The 21,984-nt window shown below is 34.0% G+C and overlaps 1 protein-coding gene and 1 long non-coding RNA gene across 2 annotated transcripts in view; one reads left to right on the top strand and one right to left on the bottom strand.

Annotated features, from left to right (window-relative positions):
* ST8SIA4 (ST8 alpha-N-acetyl-neuraminide alpha-2,8-sialyltransferase 4) overlaps nucleotides 1-21,984 on the top strand; it is a 92,866-nt gene that overhangs the window by 47,892 nt on the left and 22,990 nt on the right.
* Nucleotides 1-21,984, bottom strand: part of LOC113255039 (uncharacterized) — a 40,884-nt gene that overhangs the window by 2,465 nt on the left and 16,435 nt on the right. Inside the window, exon 4 of the long non-coding RNA XR_003316047.4 lies at nucleotides 6,618-6,786. This is a non-coding gene — a long non-coding RNA (uncharacterized LOC113255039). The remainder of the gene's footprint in view (nucleotides 1-6,617; nucleotides 6,787-21,984) is intronic.

The raw sequence follows: 21,984 nt of genomic DNA, 5'->3' as shown, positions 1-21,984 counted from the left end.
AGATGTTTATATTTAAGAGCATAATTGATTTAAACTTTAGATTTGCTTGCAATTATTCTAGAAAATACATTCAAACACTTGACATTTGAATCCTTTGCCCCCTGATGATTATTATGAAGCATTAAAATATTTAAGCCAAAAATTAAATATTCAAGTCTTAATTATTTTATAAATTTATATGATCCATTAGTTTTATTATTTTAATTCTACTATAATTAAAGTAATGTATCTGTCCTATTTTGTCATTGCACCCTAATTGTTTTAATATCAATATTCATACAATAGGAACTATACTCTCGTTAAATTGATAAACACTTTGTATTAATCAAGATTAACACTTAGATTAAGGATTCGCTGGTCATTATTGAGATTAATAAAAGTACGTAATGCTCTATGTGTTAGCAATTCTAAAGTTATCCAACAATTCTGTAAAACAACATCTTCACCAAAATGATTTTTAAGAGAAAGATACATTCAGTTCATGTAGATTTTTTAAATTTTTTTATGAGTTCTACTTATGACTTTTGTTCTTTATCTTTTAGTGGGGAATACATATGCTATCCTTATATTTGACAAATCTTCCGAATGTTTCTTACTTAAAGGATAATTTAACAACTACAAAAGAAATGTACAAGTGTGAGGTAAAATGACTACATGACTGCTTTAAATTTGCTTGGAATTAAGAATTTTCATTGGAAATGGTCTATAACAGTGTTTCTCAAATTGGAGTTCACAGATCTATTTTGCAGGTTCTGAGAAAATGTTCTTAATCTCTAAAACTTGTCTCTACATTGATCCAAACTGAGAACACTGGCTTAGAGAATTTTTAAGAATTTTTTAGGAATTTGATATACAAGGTAGGTCAAAATAAAATTTCAGTTCTGTCTATGGATAGACTATTTACATCCTTCAGGCTCAAATTTGTATCCTTTAAAAAGTGGGTATTAACATAAATAATCATTTAGACTCTTTTTGGTGCTGAAGGTTCATTGGTTTTTGTACTTTAATTGTTCTTACTCAAGTGAATATTCAAAGCACCATGATACAGATTTGTACTTAATTTTTACAAACATCCTCAGGATGTCTTAACTTAAACAAAAAGCTTCATTTAAACTTTGATCATCGTGATCATTGAGGTAGCTTACTAAAGTACTCCTGCTTCAAAGTCACTTCTTTTGGAATTTAAATATTCTTTATATTTTTCAAGACCATAATTAAGCTAACACACCCTCATCTGAAAGTTTCCTTTTGCTGGTAAAAGATACACACACATGCACACACACACAAACACGTATACACACATATACACATAGGTAGGTAGGTAGGTAGGTAGGTAGATGATAGGGAAGGTAAAGGTATATATGTTTGTTAGGGAGCCATTTAGCCTATTGAGTTTATTCTTTCTTTAAATTTCTAAAATTACTAAACTTTTAAGAAAGCATAGCTCTTTCTATAAATGCAAATAATGTACAATTATTTCTGGAGTGGTGTTTGTATGTTGTATACAGGAAAAATTAAAGTAATACACAAATGCTGTACATACACACAACATATAACAACATTAAATATAGTATTAATATTTTATATACACTTACAAAGTATGTAATATACAATATAATACACTATTATAAGTAAGCATATAACATATGATACACTAATAGTATACCATGCAAATTGCTTTGCTAGACGTTTTGCCTGTCAAACACAGTACCGATAATACACTGGCTTTGCTTATGATGATGATTCGTGTTGATTCATGTTCAACTTGTCATCACTTAGATTTTCGAAAATTCATTTGGTTTTGCCATTGTTTAATATATAGCAGGAGTTTCCCACTTTCTATTTATTTTGTTGGTATTTATTGTGTTATCTTCAATTTATTCTTAGTAATTTCATCTTGTGTTGGGAGGATAAGTATTCTTTTCCATTGTTACTGTAAGTGACTAAAAAACTTTTGAATTATTTCCTCTTACTCAGAATATAAGATGATATTCTAATTAATTTGCATATTTCATGAACAATATACTTATTTCTTCATTTTTGTCATTAAATAAAATTATGTTTAACAATGGAATATCACTTAATATACCCTCTTAAGTTTCGCAGGCTTTTGCTGGATCAGTGAGGCTTTTCTTTTGGGATAGGCTTTTCTTTTGGCACGCAACCCCTTAAACTAGCAGGTTGTGAGTACTTCATTCACAATTTAATAATCAAGGCTATAATTTCTAGCTTGTAGATTTAAATGTAGGAAGGAATAACAAGCCTTGCAGAAATCAAATCAAGTGACATCTCTAGTTCACCTCTTATCTGTGTGGTTGTCATTCTGTTCTAAATATTTCATTAGTCGAGTATATCTATCTTTTTATTTACTTATTTTTATTTATTTTAGAGAGAGAAAGAGTGCTAATGCAGGGAGGGCTAGATGGGGAGGGGCAGAGGGGGACAGAGAGAGACAGGCAGGCTCTGTGCTCACAGTGTGTGGATCCCAACCTGGGGGCTGGATCCCAGGACCCTGAAATCTTGATGTGAGCTGAAATCAAGAGTCAGATGCTAACCAACTGAGCAGGCCAGGCATCTCAAAGTATATCTTTCTATTAAAACAAAAGCACACATTAGTTGCTTTGTTAAATGTATGATTTTTTTGCCTTGATTTTTTTTATTTGAATATAGTTGATACACAGTTACATTAGTTTCCATGTACAACATAGCAATTCTACTTCTCTGTAGTTATGCAATGCTCACCAGAAATGTAGCTCCCACCTGTCACCACACAACACTATTACAGTATCATTCACTATGCTGTGCCATTTGTTCCTGTGGCTTATTCATTCCATAATGGGATGCCTGTATTTGCCACTCCCCTTCACCCATTCTGTCCATCCACCCACTCCCTTCCTCTCTGGCAGCCATGAGTTTGTTCTTTCTGTTTATAGGTCTGATTCTACTTTTTGTTTGTTCATTCATTGTTTTTCTTAGATGTTTTTCTTAGATGTTGCATATAAGTGAAATCATATGATGTTTATCTTTGCTAGTCTGGCTTATTTCATTTAGCATAATACTCTCCAGGTCCATCCATGTTGTTGCAAACGGCACAATCTCATCCTTTTCATGTCTGCGTAGTATTCCATTGTATATATAACAATGTATGATTTTTAATATGGTTCTTAACAAATAAACAGATTGTGTCTTCACACATCTTTGAGCATCAACTTTTTTTTTCCAGTTTTAAGACTAACACAAAATTACCATTTCTTGGATGTTAGTTACTGCACTCATCTTTCAGATATGAAAATCTTTCAATTTTAAATGAGTGTGAGGATAAAAGGCTATATAAAATTAAGGTAACCCTCTGCAGGTTAAATTCTTGTGAATTGCATGAGCTTGCAGAATTTGAATTAGACCAGGCTCCCAATAGAGCCTTCAATAAAAGTAGAGACTAAAATAGACCTTTGGTAGGAAATATAAGTTCATCATTGTTATTCAAATGGATTGTTTTGGAATATTGGACCAAGTCAAAGTCACACAAGGAAAAGTAATTAAAAAATACAACTTTGAAGATCATGACATTCACTCCAAATTCTTTCTACAAACGGCTTACTTGTTTTAAATTTAGTCTTATGCCAAAAACATTTCCAAATTGTTTCTGTTTTGACCAATGAGCAACACAGCTGTAATATTTCTTTAAAAAAACACGCATCTTTCTTTAATGTTTTTGGGTAGCTAGGCTACTGCATTTAGGTATTTTAAACTTCATGATATTTCCATGATGGAGTATTTCTTCCCTTGCTGGGGATGCTGATATTTACCTTCTGGTGCTGCAGTGTTTCCTGAAATCATAATCCAGTTACCCTTGTGTCACAGTATTATTTCCTAGCAGCTCCTGTCATTTATATTTCATTGTGGAATGTGAACATATAAAGGGCAAATATCTGAGAAATCATTCACAGGTGTATGGCTCAAAAAAGAAGCTATTGGAAGCACAGCTGATAGGCGGCTGCCCTTGGTCAACCTACTTCCCAATTCTTGGTTCTTTCTCACTGAGACTAATAAGTTCTGCAAAGTATCTAGAATGGCTTTTGACCAGTGGGGAAGCCTTCATGGCAATCAGTGACAGTGACATATCCTAATTTTTTTTTCTGTTGGTATGCATTTTGTTCTTTTCTCCTTCTGAATCAATTTTATTCGTTTTTCAAGTCTCAGTTTAAAGGTAAGTTCCAGTTGGACACAATTCCTCACTCCTGTCCCTTTCTCAGAGATTGACATGGGTATCTTTTCTCTATTCTCTTTATAAAGGATTTAGGTCTCTAATAGAACAGTAATCAGAAAGTATTATTACTGTTCATTTGGTTCTCTATGTTGTCAATCTCATAAGTGCAAAGACTGATTTATCTATCTCTTTGTAAAACTAAGGAAAAGGATGAAAGGCCTGTATTCATTATGGTGGAGGCTGGGGCACAGGTGCAAAGATATAGAGAATGGAGTCATGAAAAAGGGCAAAGTTGTATTGAAGAAAGACTTCGAAGTCTGATTCAGGGTTAGTTCTTTAGAGCAATCAAAGAAGCAGGGCAGCAAGCTGGACAGAGGAAACAATTTTTTTTATCAGTCTGGGTACCACTGGAAATCCTTTTTACCATTTAGCTTATGTGGAAACAGAGGATAACCATGCCAATAAGGAAGGCTTGAATCTCAATAGAGATATCTTACCTTCCCAGCAACTTAATTAATCAGCTGGTATAGATCAAGAACCAACTTGCACCCAGTACCCACAGAATTGTAAATCAATGCTTACTAGATTGTACCTGCCTAAGGTATTGTTAGAATGAAAATGTAAGACTAAGTTCTGATTTAAAAATAAATGAACCATAATAATGAAGTGAGACACTTGGGAACATCCAGAATGAACATCTATAAATTCATCCTGGCCACCTGAGAAAGTTGCCTTAGTTCCATAATTTGGTAACTTAGTAACTTACAGTTATTTCCTATCTTGAGCATTATCTTTCAAAATCTGTATAAATACATGTATATGATTTTTTAAAATGTTAATTTATTATAGTGTTTCCTAGAGGAAAAATGGCTATTTTAAATGCTTTAGCCAAGGAAATAAATTGATTTTCATCATTTTTTTGATTCCAAGACTGAAATTTAGTATTCAGAACAAATGTTTATACTGCTATATTTAAGAGCTACGGGAAAAATTCATAAATTTCACAAGTTATATTCATTACATGCTTTTGGCTGTTTATTGCCTTTCTACTTTCAAGACCCAATCCTGTAACAAGTGGTAGAAAGTATATAAATAACCTTAGAAATTCCCTTGTTTCTCTGACCTCTCAGGAAAAAAAAAAAAAAAAAAAGAGGAACACTGATCAATATGCAAACTATGTATTGAATTAATCTGCATAAAGCTATTCTAATATAAGTTCAGGTGACTGGGAATTTATTACATTTGGAGATTTTTTATATACACTAAAATAATTCTGAATTTAAAATAAAAAGCAAATATATAATAATGAAATTTTAAGCAGTAAGCATGACTAGATACTGAGTTTGCCAAGAAAGGTTATTGAATCAACTACTCCATAAAGCTTTAAAAAAATTTTGTCGTTTCTTACTTCCATAGAATAACTTAGATGTGGTTTAGCTTGAAGAGAATACTTTTGATTGGGTGTTTCCATAGGATTGATCATAGTCAATCAACTAACTCTGTCTCCTAATATGGTTGCTTAGATGATCGCAGTCTCAGGCTACAATTTCCAAATTATGGCTTAGATATCTGAAATGCCAGCTGGTACCAAGATACCAGTAATATATGAGAAGAGCATAAGGCAAAAGACTTGGGACTTGGATACTAGAATTTTCATGTAGGAAATAAGTTATTGACAGAGTCTGTCACATATTTCAAAGGCCCATGTGACAGCATACCGTGATCCCTTCTGGCAAGAGATCAAGGAGAAGGTCATCTCTCCTTTTTCTCTCTTCTCAACAGCCTTACCCCAAATCATTTAAAAATCTGGGGAGTGAGTAAGCATACTGTACCAGAATAAGGGCTTTGACTATATAAAATATTTTAAAAGTCCTTTTAACAATTCCTTTTAGTTATGGGTTATATAAAAACCAAAAGTTGGAAAGCATGTTGGAGCAGGCTAGAAATTCTATTTTCTACAGGTTCACAGTTGGAGCCATATACCTGGGATTGACTTCTCGTAAATAAGACATTTACATTTTCACAATCCATAGATGAAATAAGCCAAGGAAAACATTCAGAGAGACAAGAGAAAGAGCAAAATTATAGACCCCTAGTAAAAACCAGTATTCAGTGGTAGGAAGGGAAACCACACTGCAGCTGTCAGTCTGATAATTCTACCAGCTTGCCCTCACCAACGCACATCCCAAACAGCCAAGGGCTATTCTCTGTCCCCCACTAATATGCTGAATGATGTTCCTTTTATGCATTAATAAATGAATGTGCTCTACCTTCAAGATAGGGCTTGTGGTTCAATATGATTTTCTGAAGACTATATTTCAACACAATATATTTGTTGACATATGTGGGAAATAGTGTTCAATAGTTTGAGAACCAATCAAATCACATTATATAAGTTGTAAATTCTTACGCTTCTTTTCAGTGTTCATTGTCACACTTATTTCCTCCAATTGGGGGAGACTGGTGCTGTCACTTCAGGGGTCTAAATGAAAGTAAAATCCTGAAGTATTTTCTCAGTTCTTGAGAGAAGATCATTTCTACCATATCTTAAGAACTTCAGCCTTCTGTATGTTGTACACCTAAAACAAATATAGTATTGTATATTAACTATACTGAAATTAAAATTAAAAACTTACTAAAAAAAAAAAGAAGTCAAACAACAACAACAATAAGAAAACTTTAGTGTTCTAATGCACCATTGTTACTCCTTGTCAGTACCTTAGAGTCCCGCCTAGATGGTAGAATTTTTAAATGTGCCATGAAGGCTTTCTCATTCCTTAAAAGACCTTACTTCTATATAGTTTGAACAATTTTAGTTTTGATAAGACATAACCACCTAAATTTCAGGAGAGAGGATAAAGTAACTGAAACAGTAAGGTATATAAAACTGAGAGCTAATTCTTACCGAATGGCAAATAATTTGTTGGGAATAAAGGAAGTAATTAATCATAAAGGCCCAATGAATAGACTTGGGAAATTGGGGGAATAAGAAGTGGAAAAGATGTGGGTGCAGCAGTCCTGGTGATTTCTGTCCTCCTGTTGCTCCTTACTCTGCATCTTTATCCAGCTGGATCATGAAGTTGGGCATTGCAATTAAGGTCAGCACCAAAAACTTGCCAGTGACAAGTCACTGCTCTGTTAGTGGGTAAATGCCTGCTGCTTTCTTGTTTTCACGTGAGTTTGTACCAGACCTCATTACCTCAGCAATGGGATTACTTAGCTCTATTTACTGATTAAGTTTTTCTGGACAGAATATCAGTCAAATGCTTTTTATGAAGAACTCATTTACAGTCACTTGATTCTATCCTGCCTCCTCTTTTGTCCCCCAAACCGTCATCCAATGACCATGTTGGTTGTCAAACAGAATGCGTTACAGAGAGAGAATGGGCTGGCGGTTGCTACCTCATCATTAATTTCTTTCCAAGAATAAATTGGTTTTCTTTCAGGCAGTATACATTTTCATTGTCAACACCAAATTGTTGTCATAATAAAAGTATGGTTCATGTTGCTTGTCCCATTCTCTCATCCCTCATTTGAAACACACTCATGAAGGAAATATTGCCCTTTGATGTCACTCTAGGGATAGTAAAAGCAGTAGAAGCATCCAATTTTCCTTCTGTATAAAATAACATCATAAAGTGATAGTATAATAAAGGAATTAGGAATTCTTGGGTGCTTGGATGATATAGATTCTGTTGAATGAATTACATAGATTGAGTTTCCTTGGCCTTTGTAACATTTCAGAGAAATTTGCCAAAATTAATTAAGCTGCAGTACCAAATAACTGAGTTCAGATTTAGAACTTCCTTGTTTCAGATATCCAATGATATTTGTGCCAGTTAAAAACTTGGACAAAATTAAATAGCTAAAACAATCATGTGATATCCAGATATTCTTTCCATAATCTAAAATACAAGGGATTCTATATTACACTGTTTTTGATAACTCGGTTTAATAGCAACTCCTTTTTTTCTTTTCCTTTCGCCCAGTGGCTCTTACTTAAAGTAAAATTATTACCTGCAGCTAAAGTTATGACTTTACGTTTTATCCCATTTATCTTATTCTTCTCAATAGAACTCTGTAAACTTCCTGCAGAAATTATTTTATAGCCATGTATAAATTTTTACAATGTGACAAGCTGATCTTACATTAAAATATATTTTTTTCAGTAGTGCTTGAGAAAATTGTACAGTCTTCTAAATGTTAGTATCATTTTAAAACAATAAAAATTAAAGAAACAATGTTGGGGTAGGTTGTAGGCATCTTCCTAAAACTCTTTGTTTTTGCTTAATAGTCATCATTAAAAAAAAAAATAAAAGAACTTGATACTTTGTAGAATCCGTATGTGTTGTAATCAATCCATCAGCAGATTCCCATTAATAAAAGTCACTACTAGAAAGAATCAGTGCTGCTAAACACATTTTGTAGTTTCTTCAGCTGGCAAATATTTTCTCTGTTTCTTTTTTCTCTAGACCAGATGCCTACAACAAAATTGCTGTCAGTTTCAAAATTAGTAAGCTGATTATTTTACAGAAAATAATTAACACAGAATATGTTTCATACAAATATTGTAGTAATACACATGGCACTCCTATTAGACAGAATAAAAACCAAATACAGAATTTTTCATTAAAAAAGTTTTTATTGAAGCAGCAAAGTACTTTAAATCACATAATTCCACATTTGGCAAAAATGAATAAGTGTGTTTCTGCACATTCACTTCTCTGGCAACATTTATAGAGTTCATCCTGTGCCAGGGGCTGGGCTAGGTCTGGGGCTGTGAAGAAGACAACAAAGCAGGGGCTTCCTTAAGGGGTGGAAATGCCACCTCTGTAGTCCAGAGGTCCACCTTTATGTAAGGAAGGGCAAGGTAATTGGGGATGTTAGCCCAGGGAATTTGGCAAATGCTTGGAATACCTGCAATGGGATATGTGAGTGAGGTCAGTGAGTAGAGATACACAAAAGAGTTTCCAAGCAGGATTAAAGGTCGACTGAGAGTATAAATCAAGAATTCACAGTACTGCCTATTTTTAAGGTGTATCAGCATTATCTACCAAAAAACAGTCCTTTTTTGAAAGACCTAAATATAATGACTCCAATACCTATGACTTGATTAAGAAAAAAAAAATGTTAATCAGAGTCTGGTTTACAAAAAGCTTCAGGATCAGAACAATGCTTCTACATGCCAAAATTTATTCTAGAAAAGGATGGAAGTTGATAAAAGGAAACAGTTATACAGCTACTGAAATGAGTAACCTGTTTAGAAATAATTCAGAGTGACAGAACAAAATTATGTTCAAATAGATTTATGAATCTCTCTTCTTTCTCCACCATGTATATGGTGGATTTGACGTTTCCCTTAATCCATTTTTCTCATTTAACTTGGTGTGCACAGGAAGTAGGTCCTTGGATTTCTCACAGTGTGTGAGACACTGAATATGACAATGAAGAGGCATATTGTGATGGCAAATAGATTATGTGGAGGGCAGGGATTTACTGGAGAATAGAACAAGAAGCAGCAATTGTGAAAGAAAAAGGTGACGCACTGGAGAATCGATCTTCATTTTGTTTTATTTTTTGGATCTATGTAATAGGAAAACTTTGGAGATTGGTTTTCTTATATCCTTAAGTAACCCAGCAGAAGAATGTTACAAGAGCAAATGAGGCTGATCCACCGCAAAGAGACCCAAAGACAGATAAACTATTCAATAGGATAGTGCCCTGACTGGTCAGGAGCTGATGGAAGCATGACGTTTCCTCTGTGGTAGTTACAGTGTTATGAAATAACTTTGCATTGCCCAAGCATTGTGACTCATGATGAAATGAACTGCTTGGGGAATTTGACATCCCTCCTCAATGTTCTGGACCTTTTAACACTTAGGTTTGATTGGGGACTTTCTAACCAAACTGATTTGATGATGATGTTACGAAACATCTCCATAACGTGTGCTTTATTCCATTACAGTAACACACTGAAACATGTTTTGTAGTTTCTTTGAAAATCCCCTGTCTTTTACCCTAAAGGAAACTCTGTATTTGCCATATATTTATATATTTTCACCAAACAGTTGTACCTTCTGCTTTGGATTTCTTTAGAAATAACACTATGATCCTCCCTAAAATAAGTAGAAAATATTTGAAAATGTTGGGAAAAAGTATGAGGAAATTCATAACTGCTTAGAAAAACCTAAAGCCATTTGAAAATCATTGAAAATTCTTATTTCATGCATCAGACAATTTTTCTGTGTGTCACTAATAAAACCATAATAACATAAAAGTAAAGGACTAGGAATATTTAAAAACAAATTTTAGGTGTAGTGAAAATATTTAAATGGTATGATTATCATAAAAAATATATAAATATATTCCATTGTGTATATATAGATATATACCACATCTTCTTTATCCATTCATTAGTTCATGGACAGGGAGGTGAGTGGGGGAGGGGCAAATAGGTAATGGGGATTAAGAGAGGGTGCTTGCGATGAGCACCAGGTGTTGCATGGAAGTGTTGAATCACTAAGTTGTACACCTGAAACTAATATTACACTATATGTTAACTAGCTGGAATTTAAATAAAAGCTTGGAGAAAAAAAAGTATGTAAATATATTATCCATAGCTAATTAATATGTATTGATTTAGTGATCCTTTGATATAAACTAGTTAAACCTTTCCTTTTACAGAGCAGGTATTAACACCCAGAGTCCCATCTAATGAGATACTCAGTGGCAGAGACGGAATCACTGATTCTAGGAGCAGCTCACTTTCCACCAATATCTCCATAAAAGAGTGTAGCTTTATATGATTATGACCGTTTTTGTGCCATTTTGTAATTCCTTTTTGATGTATTATTTCCAATATAATAATACCTATTAATTTATATAGCCTTGTACTCTTTGCCAAAGTTATATTCAGAAAGTGAATGCATTCCTATTTATATAACTTATCACAGATCTTGAGCTGTTTCTGGCTTGTGTTTCCTGGCCAGAGATAAAAAGATTATTTTTCATAAACAAGAAGAGGAAACACCTAAATAAACTGTCTATCTAGCTAAGGATTTATATTGCAACTTCAAACACAAGTTTTAAGTAATTCTAAAATAGAATCCCATTTTTTTTTTCAACTCAAAAAGAGATAACATGAATCCTATAGCTGAGCTCTGAGCATTTCATTATATTTAAGTTCATTTATCTGCTTAGGCTTTCAGCTGACATCTGCAGAGCAAAATCAAATCTCTTCTAGAAAATTGATTGATCGTGTGCCATATTATTTGTGAAGCTCATGCCATCTAAATTTGAATTATCTTATTTTAAATAAAATTTGAAACACATTAAAGAACTTTAAAATATGTATTTGGCTAGAGAACAAGTGAAATCTGTATCAAAACTAAGTATCAATTCTTGCAAATTTTAAGTTGGTGAAAGTTTAGAGGACTATATAATATGTTTTTAGAGAAAGCTTTGTCAAGATGGTTTAAATAATTTTTCTGGGAAGTTCAGTGTGGACAACACCGTGTTAGGATCAGAGCGTTGCTGTTTCACGATTTGCTGAAATTACCTAGTGATAATCTTTTCTATTGTGCATATTTATTATCCTATACAAAGTAAATATGCATAAAGATATACCTGAGAAAAGTGCCAGAGAATATATTCTAAGTAACTACAATGTTGACGATTTATACTTGAGTCTCTGGACTCAAATTTTTCATATTAAGCCTTTATTTTAAGTTTACATTAAACAAATTGCCTTCTAGATACATAACCAGTGACTTGTAGTACTTTGACTTTAATTCAATGTTTAATTTAATGGATTCTTTTTCTCTGGTGCTCCCTGTTACTAACTCCCTCAGTCACTAATGTTTGGACTGGAGTGAGAGAAGTCTAACTTAGATATCACTTCAGGACAACACAGATTTTTAAAATAATGTTTTGTAGTGTTCATTTGGCACTTATTTGTTAGCAGCAGTATCTGTAATATAACCTTGGTCTTTATTAAAATCCCTAATTTCTTTCACTTCTCTTGTAGAAACACCCTATTGTTATTTCTGTTCCTCTTCCTGATTATAGAATGCGGGTAGCAAACTGATGACTAACAATTTGATGACTAACAAAATAAATTTTGATTTCCAGTCTACTGACCTGTGTGTAACAACACAGACACTTAAAAATGAAATTTGTTGCCAACATTTAATAACCATTAGCTTTCACACAAAAATTTCATTTTTTTTTTTTTTGGTTCTTTAAAAAATAAGAAGATCTGACAGCCTTTATTCATGCTAGCTATGAGCCACAGCTCAGCTGTTCTGTGTGCAATAGTCTGGGCATTGTTAGCCAGTTCTTCAGAAGCTACATAACCCTTGGTCTTGTCTGTTCTGACAGTCAGCCTGATTCACTCATCCTGGTTCTGCTTTTTCCAGCTCTTGACCATTAGTTTCATTATTCTACCTTTTGGGAGGAGAATGAGGTATAAACATGGATGGTAATGGATTCAGACAGTCTTAGAACTGGAGAAGACTTTGCATGTCTTTGAATAAAAAAATCTCATTAAACATAATGACACTAAAGCATATTTGGGCAGGTTTAAGTGATGTCCGCAGACTCTAAGCAACTTGGCCTCAACCATACATCGTTTGACACCAAATGTCCTGCTCTTTTCAGTAGTTTAAGAAATTGATTGTGAAATAGTTGTAGAAAATTACACAGTATTTCACCGACAGATTCATTTCAAGCAGTGTGGCTAATAACTGTTTAAGAATCGGCTCTCAGGGAAAACAAACAAACCTCGATTATAGCAGTTGCTGATTTCCATAATGTAAATACTGACACCATGTCCAATTTCAAGCTACTGAGGAGATGTCAACCACCTTATAAAATTCAAGAAGATTTAACATAATCTTTGTGAATCAATGGCCTTTGTGAATCAATAAGAGCCAGTTCCAGCCCACCAGACTAAATGTGTGATTCAAGGAGATTCTTAGGTATCTTACAGAGAAATGCAAGCCATTAACATAGAGGATTATTAAATAAGATCTTTTCTATTACACTGGTAACTCTATCAGAAATGTCTATCTCATTTATTAGAATATTTTCTTTTTATTACATCTTTTCACAGTTTGGATTGGCTAATGAAAATGCACTGACATCAGTGACATATATAAAAGCAAAATCAATAACTTTTATATAATTCGTATTTTTCATTTACTGTACTAATCAAAATAAGCATACACTATGGATATTTTATATAATAATCCCTAAAGTGGAGTCTCTGAATGTTACTGACTACAGAAAAATTACTCAAATTCTTTGCCCTGCTATTGAGTTTGGCCTGGCTAAACGCTTTTGAATAGCTTTTGGATTTTATGACGTCTGTCAGAAATAAATATTTACTTTAAATATATTATTATTGACCTATACATTCATCATTTTTCCAAAATATAAGAACTCCTTATCTTATTAATAATACTTATGGCAAATGTCTTATATTCTGATTTCTCTATTATAAATGCCTAAAACCTTTTTTTCAGGAAAAATGTTTCCATGTTATTCTAGAAACTTGGTAGTTTGCTATTGATTCTTGTAGGTAAGAAACATTATGGAAAATTTTGATCTCCCAACTATTTAACCAAAAAACCAAATGTTGTTAGGAAAAGTGATAGTAACTTACTTATCTGAGAAAGTAAAATATATTAAGTTGTTTCCTATAGTAATAACTAAATATATAGGAAGAAAAAATAATTTTTGGTAAAAGTTTTATACAGAAAACAAGTTTCAATACTTGATAATACATGATTAAAACATTATAATAAATATATATGTATGTATACAAAATATTATAACAAATATATATATATTTGTATATGTGCATGTGTGTCCCAGTTAACGTGCATCCAATTCTACATCTAATTCCAGTACCCTAGTGCAGTATTTTGTTGAAGTAATTATCAATACAGAGTAAGATTCATTTCTAAATAGAAAAAAAAATATGTGTGCAAAGTAGCAGTTCAGGTTTTTAGAAAAAATATTCATTTCACTTGTGATATGTTATTATAACTCTCAGGGATCAATTTCAGACATGTTTTAAGTTAAAAAACTGAAATACTGTTTTGGCTTCATTCCATAAAAAATAAGTTTCTCAGCAGCAAGAGAATCAGAACCTTTTACAATACTTGAGATCGTACATTGTTCACATTACTCTATTTTCTAGCAGTTTTAATCTTATAATTGAAGACAATGATTTTGTCAAAAAAACTGATTTTATAGAGCTGTTTTGGCAAAATAAAATAGTGGATGTTTCATCTTAAATCTCTTAAACTCCTTCCCATAGTTGAACATGGTTCTACTGCAACCATCACATCTGAAATATTTTACCCGTCTTGCAAGAAGATGGCTTGCCCAGAGCCACAGAATTATTAACTGTTACAGATGGTGAATCTGTGCCATTTGTGTCCATTAATTTTCTTCTCCGGTTGAAAGAAGGAATAAGGAAACAGGCGAATGTAACATTTAATTTAGGGAAAGTGAGGAAAGATAAGATTTGGGTATAAGCATTCAAATACTAGTGAAAGGTTGCTGCTACTCACAGGACCTGGGACCCTTACTTACTTTATTTATTGACTGAGAAAAGACTGGCAAAATGGAAGAACGTGTGTGTGTGTGTGTGTGTGTGTGTGTGTGTGTGTTGCACTGGGAAAATCACTTGGAACAGTTGTTGAATTCTGTCCTCTATTATTATTTACAGTTTTTCACCCATAATATATAATAAATTATCTCTTTTACTCAATTGTCTGGAGAAGGTTAGGACTTTGAGTTTGGGGTGAGTGTACGAAAAATACAGTAAGAGAAAGTAAAATAGTCTGTGTTTTAGGACTCTAAAACTGTCCTCAAGAATATAGGAGAGGAAATGGATGCATAAGACTAAGATATTTATTGGCTAATTATTTAATGTGTTTTCACAAAATTTAAAGAGAAAAAGGGTGGTAGGGAAAATAAAGCTGCAGGAATCTAGCTAGCCAGCTTGCTAGCGACCTATTGACCGAGCTATCTATCTATCATCTGTCATTTGTCTTTTTTTCTTTCTTTGTAAGCCGATTCAACGCTGACTCTCCAAGGCACCTCTGATGTTTATGATGACTCAGATTTTACAAGTGGAAAGTAGAGCTAATAATCAGAATAGTTTCATATTTCCCTCAGCTTTATGGTTTGTGTGTGTGTGTGTGTGTCTGTGTGTGTTTTGGCACTAACGAGAAAATTCCCTAGACTTCTTTAGAGCGTCTATGAGTAAAGTCAATAGTGATAATAACTGGCATGGGAGTATTTTTACCTGGAATTGGAAAGAAAGTCTCCAAAGTATTTCATTTAAATGTTAGCACAGAGCAGTTTTCTCTGATGGATTTTATTATTTTCTAAGCATCAGCATTATTTCTGCCAAATCTAGGTAAAAATAGAATCTGGAGATGATAAATTACTTTTCTAGGGTGTTTTCTTCTAATTATGAGTAGTTCAAGTTGATTGACTAAATTAGTTTTTATTTCTAAAAATTATTTGACCCCCTCAAATATATGGAACGATCACTTTGGTTTGACAAGTGAAAGTCAACATGGGGTTTCACACTTGCCATAGAAAACTAGAAGTTGTTTAATCCCAGGTGACATTCAGTAAGATGTACTATATATTTAACTGAGAAAAGCATGTTAACCTTCTTTATTACATTTTAGAATATTTCTACTTCTCTGGGTTTTTTTAAATTAGTTAATGTAACACAGCTAATCTCAGAAAAATACTCTAGAAAATTATAAAATGGAGTAGTGGATCTTCAGTCATATTTTACTTTTTAGTAATTTAATTTTAAGATTTGAAATTAATGTAATGCCAGCTAAAAAGGGCATAACCAAATTAATAGTATTAAATACCTACATTCCACTGATGTTTATCTTTCCATTCTGGTGAATAGTAATAATGGATGAATATGTCTAATGAATCCCCAAAAGGAGAAATACCTCCATTCCAAACCTGAAGATTTATCAGCTCTGTATCAGTTGTTGGTAAATTTCTATTGTCTTTTACTATTTCTTAAATACTAATTGGCGGATATAGTATCCAACACAACTTTTTCCATGTTAAACTTCATTTTAAACTTTTCACAAGTGACAAGTATAATTGTGATGACAAATTTGGTATGAATGAATATGAAACTTATTTCAACTACCAGTAATACCAATACTACAGAAAGCAAATCAGCCAGTGTTTACTTTCTATAACTCTGTACGTGTTCCAATTTCAGGTGGCTACATTTGTTGGGATGGGGAAAAAAGGGATTTAAGAAAATTAAAGCTTTTCCCCATGTATTTTCCTATGCATTTTCCCACATAATTTAGTTATGTTTGAAAAACAAATATCGATTCTCTTTCAGAATAGCACACCGTGCTTGGCTGTCAGGATATCCAACATTTCCAGGAATAACTAACTCCCCACATGGTAATCTCTGGAGTGTTTTCTGATACCAACAACCAATTCTCCAATTCTGTGAACATCAACTGGTTGTTCAACGGTTCAATTCTATTTTGACACAATCTACCTGGAGTTAGCATTAGATCCCACAAGTTAAAGGTCTAGTCCCATATGCCTACCTCCACTTCAGACACAATCCCAGGTTCCCAGCCACCTGCATTTCTGGCAAACTGGCTATCAATCGAGGGTTCCCACAACCTCTTCCTCAGCTTTGATAATTTACTAGAACTCACACAACTTAGGAAAGTACTTTGCTTACTATTACCAGCTTATCATAAGGGATACAACTCAGGAAATGCCAAATGGAAGAGATACATATGGCAAGGTATGATTGAGGTGGGAGAGTGAGGAAAAGGGCATGGCTAGGTGCTTCCAGCATCATGGTGTGTACACCAACCAGAAAGCTCTCTGACTTTCCTTGTTCAAGAGTTTCTATAATTAATCTTCAGTCCTCCCCACCTTTCTGGAGGCCAGAGGTGGGGCTGAAAGTTTCCATCCTCTAATTATTGGCCTTTTTACCCGCCAGCCTCAGTGGCCCCACATAAAGTTACCATATTAGTATGAACTCAGGTGTAAGTGAAAGGAACTCTTTGAAAGGGACTCTTTATGAATAACAAAAGACACTCCTATCACTCAGGAGACTCCAGGGTTTTAGGAGTTCTGTGCCAGGAACTGGAGACAAAGACTAAATATATTTCTTATTATACCACATAACTAAGAGAGAAAGGTCACTTTGTTGAGTTAATGAAATGACCGGTTGCAAAAAAAGCTGAACCTACGGTTCTCTTTAGAATTTGGATTGAGAACTTCGTGTACGAATTGAAAAGACCAAATTAGTGTCATGTCTGGGATGTAAAAGCGCTACAGCTATAAATGCAAGAATATAAATTGGAAGACTTCTTCCCATTTCTCTCTTGTTTTATGGCTTTGAAAAAAAAATTGATGTAAGGAGGATGAGTCAATTTCATTAAGAGTGACAACTTGAGATGAGAACAAAATAAAAAAGGCAGAAAAAAATATTTTTAAGCATTCAGAAATTCAAAACCGTCAAATTAAAATAAGTAACACAATATTTTTTTCCAGTGACTATGTCCCCATTAGATACCATTACAAGATTGTCACAAATAAGGACCTTTTTTTTTTAAATGTGAGATAGATAACCATGAAGTTACTGTATTTAATATCCAAGTAAAGTTTTAATAAGTGCTAAGTCCTAAGCTGTTCTACTCTTTCCATGCCCCACAAACTAACAATTGCTCCTTTTGTCACGATAGGATTTCATGTTTTATTTCCTTTTATTCTTCTTTCATTTTTATTTTTCTAATTCTATTAAAAATAGACCTCAATAGTATATACTCAGATACATTATGTATGTATATTTAGATTGTTTCATAGTCATCTCCTTTATTATATTGTGTTCACATCATTAATATGATTTCCTAAACTTCAGTTTTCTATAATTCTTTCATTTACTCATTCAGTTTGTATTGAACATATGCTAGGTGCCAGGTACTTTGCTAGGTCCAGGGTGCAAACCTGGATTAAATAGACACAATTCCTCACCTTTACTTGGATGTTTACATCCGTACCAGAAATTGCAGTATGATAAAACAAGTGCGCGGATGGGGGGAAAGCAACACTGTGTGTGTGTGTGGGGGGGTAACTTCCAGAAGTGACAATGGGAAGTTGATTAAAAGAAAAAGACCTACTGGAGAAATTGATGTTTTAGTTCATGCCGGGAATAGGGAGAGAGTGTCTCAGGTAGAGAAAATGGCGTATATAAAGACCGATGCCTTTTTGCAGTCTTTTCACTATATAATATTAGCTGACACTCACGTAACACTCACTATGTGCCAATCATTGTTACAAGTGATTTTCTCTAGGTAAACAGCACTGTGGCTTAGTTCCATTATTACTAACATTTTCCATGTGAAGAAACCGAGGAAGTAACTAGTTAAGTAACATGCTCAAGTCTACACAAGTAGTAAAAAGGGAAGCCAGAATCAAAGCCAAGGAACTTGATTCCATAATCTGTACTCTTCCTCTCAATTCCATACTGCATTTGACAATGGACATATATTAAAGTAAAATTTTAATTTATTATACTAGGCATTCCTTTTGGAGCCCAGGAAAACCAGACTTAAAATAGTCAAAAAAATATAAATCACCAAAAAGCCTGTGTCATTTATCATGAATCAGAATTCCATGACAGACTAGGAATTCACTTCACTTTGACAAAGATTCGTTGTCTTCCTCTACATGCAAAGTTCTCTGCTAGGACCCAGGGACATAAAGATCAATTAATTTAATCTCTCCCTCCATGGGTTCTCACTTTTGCCTACAAGATGATATGTTAACCAGTAAGTGTCCATAAAACCTAAGACAAATACAACTGAGCAGACATCTGAATGATATGAGAGCAAAGAATTTACCTTGTTACCTTTAGATTCATGGCATGGTAGCAACACCTAACTAAATACAGGGTGAATGAATACAACAATGTGCTATAAAGGGAAAATTATTTTCATCAGGGTAAATCATGAGATATTTCATTAAAAGGAGACATTTGGGGTCCTGAATAGTGGATTAGATTTCCCTAATGGAAGGTGGTAGAGTAGCAGGGTAAGTGAAACTTGTTTGACCCAAGGAGGAGAGAATAAACAAAATCATTAGAGTAGAAAATAGAGAACTGAGTAAATACAGTGAGAGGATTATCTAAAGAGTTGACTGTATGAGATTCTAGAAAGTCTTCAATGACGTAGGAAGGAGCTTTATTCTTTTGAAAGTGGACAATCAGAAGCTTGTAAGCAAGAAATGACAAGATCGGAGCTGTACTTAAATTTAGTGTCATATTGGGTAACTGGAAACTTTAAGAATATTTTAGATGCTAATTCGTTCAACTGTGTGCAAATTAATGATGCTGTAAAGCAGGCTGATAAAAGAAGAGAAGGAAACAGAAAGATGTGGGAGTTAGCCAAAAGTATATGTAATTTTCAGGATGCTGCAATGCATGTTAGTGCACTAACCTATATTAACTGAGAGTCACAGTTAGAAAATAAGAGCACTTTCTTTCACTTCATTGATGAGAATAGCAGATCTTTCGTCTTATTATTACAGTTGCTGTGGTCCAAAGCATGTTTGAAAATGAAACATCTGTGATACTGAAATATCTTCAATAAGGAAACATCTGTGATACTGAAATATCCTCAATATTTTTTAAGAATTGGGAAGGCTTCCCTCAGGCATATGTCCCAGATACGCAGTACCACATTTTAGGTGTAATTGCAAAACCTGTGGTCCCCGACAGAGCCCCGAAAGTAAAAACTAGCTGCCATAGAGTTAAGAAAAAAAAAGGGGGGGGGGAGAAAAAAAAATATAAAACCTGAAGCATGGACTGATTCATATCAGAGCTCTTCCTTTAAGTATAAATGAACACAGCACATTTAATTTATCCAAATATGAAGTCTTTGTCATTGATACTCAGTATCTACTTAGACAAAAATAGTGTTTAAATGAAAACAGATTCTGTTTAGAACTCATAAAAGTCTTTGCCAGAATCAGTATTTTAAACAAAGTTATGGTTCCAGATTCTGAGAGACTCAAATATTTTTCACTTGCATATATAGATTCCTGTCATGTCTCAATTTCTAGGTCACTCATGCATCCGCCACTCTAAGAGAAAAAAAAAAATGTAGGAAGGTTAAATCAAGAGTCAGATGAGAAGAATTTCAAAAAATAAAATGATTTGTTTTGCCCCTCCCCCCCCAGAGATGACCAGAACTCACTCATCTCAGAGCACTTGCTCTAGCTAAGAACTGGATTCCCACTCCAGTGGAAGCTTAAGTGATAGAGCAGAAATAATGGAGAACGAGGAAGAGTCAACGTGATGCAGCAGGATGGAGATGAGCAGATACGCTGGAGATCTGTGTGTCTCTGAGTGGGGAAAATGAAATAATACCGATAGCTCCATTGATTGAACATTTATCTTCTCATTTAATTGTCATAAAAAGTCAATAGATCTCTTTAAAGATTAAAACAGTTGAGGCTCAGAAAGTAAGAACTAGTTAAAAAATCCAGGTAGGAAGTTGTAGAATTGGGAAGTACTTTATGTCATAAGATAGAACCCACGTATTGTTATGGCCACATTTTGGAACTTTTCCTAATCTGGCACCGCCAGGACATAATACACATCCCCTTACTTGGCTTATAAACAGTTCACTGGGTGTTCAGTTATAAGGTGGAGATTTCACCTTCTCCGGGATGGTAAACTGTGTCCGTCCTGTTCTGTACTTGTTTCTCAGCAATGTACTTGGTGAATAGTAAACCCTCAAAACCCAGTGGTTGCTGGAGGACTGGAGCATTAAATGAATAAGAGAGAGAAGTCTTTTCAAAGTTAATTTATATAGACGAATATAACTGTATACTGTAAATAGCGATCCGCTGGTAAAACCCAGCAACTGCAGTTTCAACTCATATTATGGTCCACGGAAACTTAAAGCAAGTCCTATATGTATTCACAGTAGGATTTATTTTGAGAAACTATGGATCTAAATTTTAAGAACTAATGTGTTGGTCTTACTGTATATTAGCAATTTGTTATTAAAACACTGTACTTAGGGGCGCCTGGGTGGCTCAGTCGGTTAGCGTCTGCCTTCTGCTCAGGTCAAGATCCCAGGGTCCTGGGATCAAGCCCAGCATCCCATTGGGCTCCCTACTCAGCGGGGAGCCTGCTTCTCCCTCTCCCTCTGACCTGCCCCACTTGTGCACTCTCCCTGCCCCACTTGTGTACTCTCTCTCTCTCTCTCTCACTCTATCTCAAATAAATAAAATCTTTAAAAACAAAACACTGTACTTAGAGTTAACCTAAGTAATATAATAAAGTAACAACTTAAGTAAACATAACAAAATATTTATATTTGAAGTCATATGCAAGTATGGCTATATAAATAGATATGACTACTTAATCATCTGTAGGAATCATTGGTCTGAAAACAAAAGAAATCATTTGTCTACTTTTTTGAAATTAATATTGGTTGCATTTGCACACACTTTTTGCATGTCTGTACAAACACACGCACACACACGGACAAATGTAATGCAACCATTCAAAAGGATATCTTTGTTTAAATAACACAACAATGATTTGCCATGTTATTCTGGACAAAGTGTCCTCAACTGCTTGCCTAAACTCACAAGCATTATTACAATATATTATCATCTAGAGATAGTACAAGACATAAAATAGGTCTACTGAGTTTGAAAGGATATCC

The sequence above is a fragment of the Ursus arctos genome, unplaced genomic scaffold (assembly GCF_023065955.2).
Source record: "Ursus arctos isolate Adak ecotype North America unplaced genomic scaffold, UrsArc2.0 scaffold_5, whole genome shotgun sequence".
NCBI classification, from domain to species: domain Eukaryota; kingdom Metazoa; phylum Chordata; class Mammalia; order Carnivora; family Ursidae; genus Ursus; species Ursus arctos.
The sequence above is the reverse complement of the archived record's forward strand: the minus strand, read 5'-3'. Positions and strand labels throughout refer to the sequence as shown.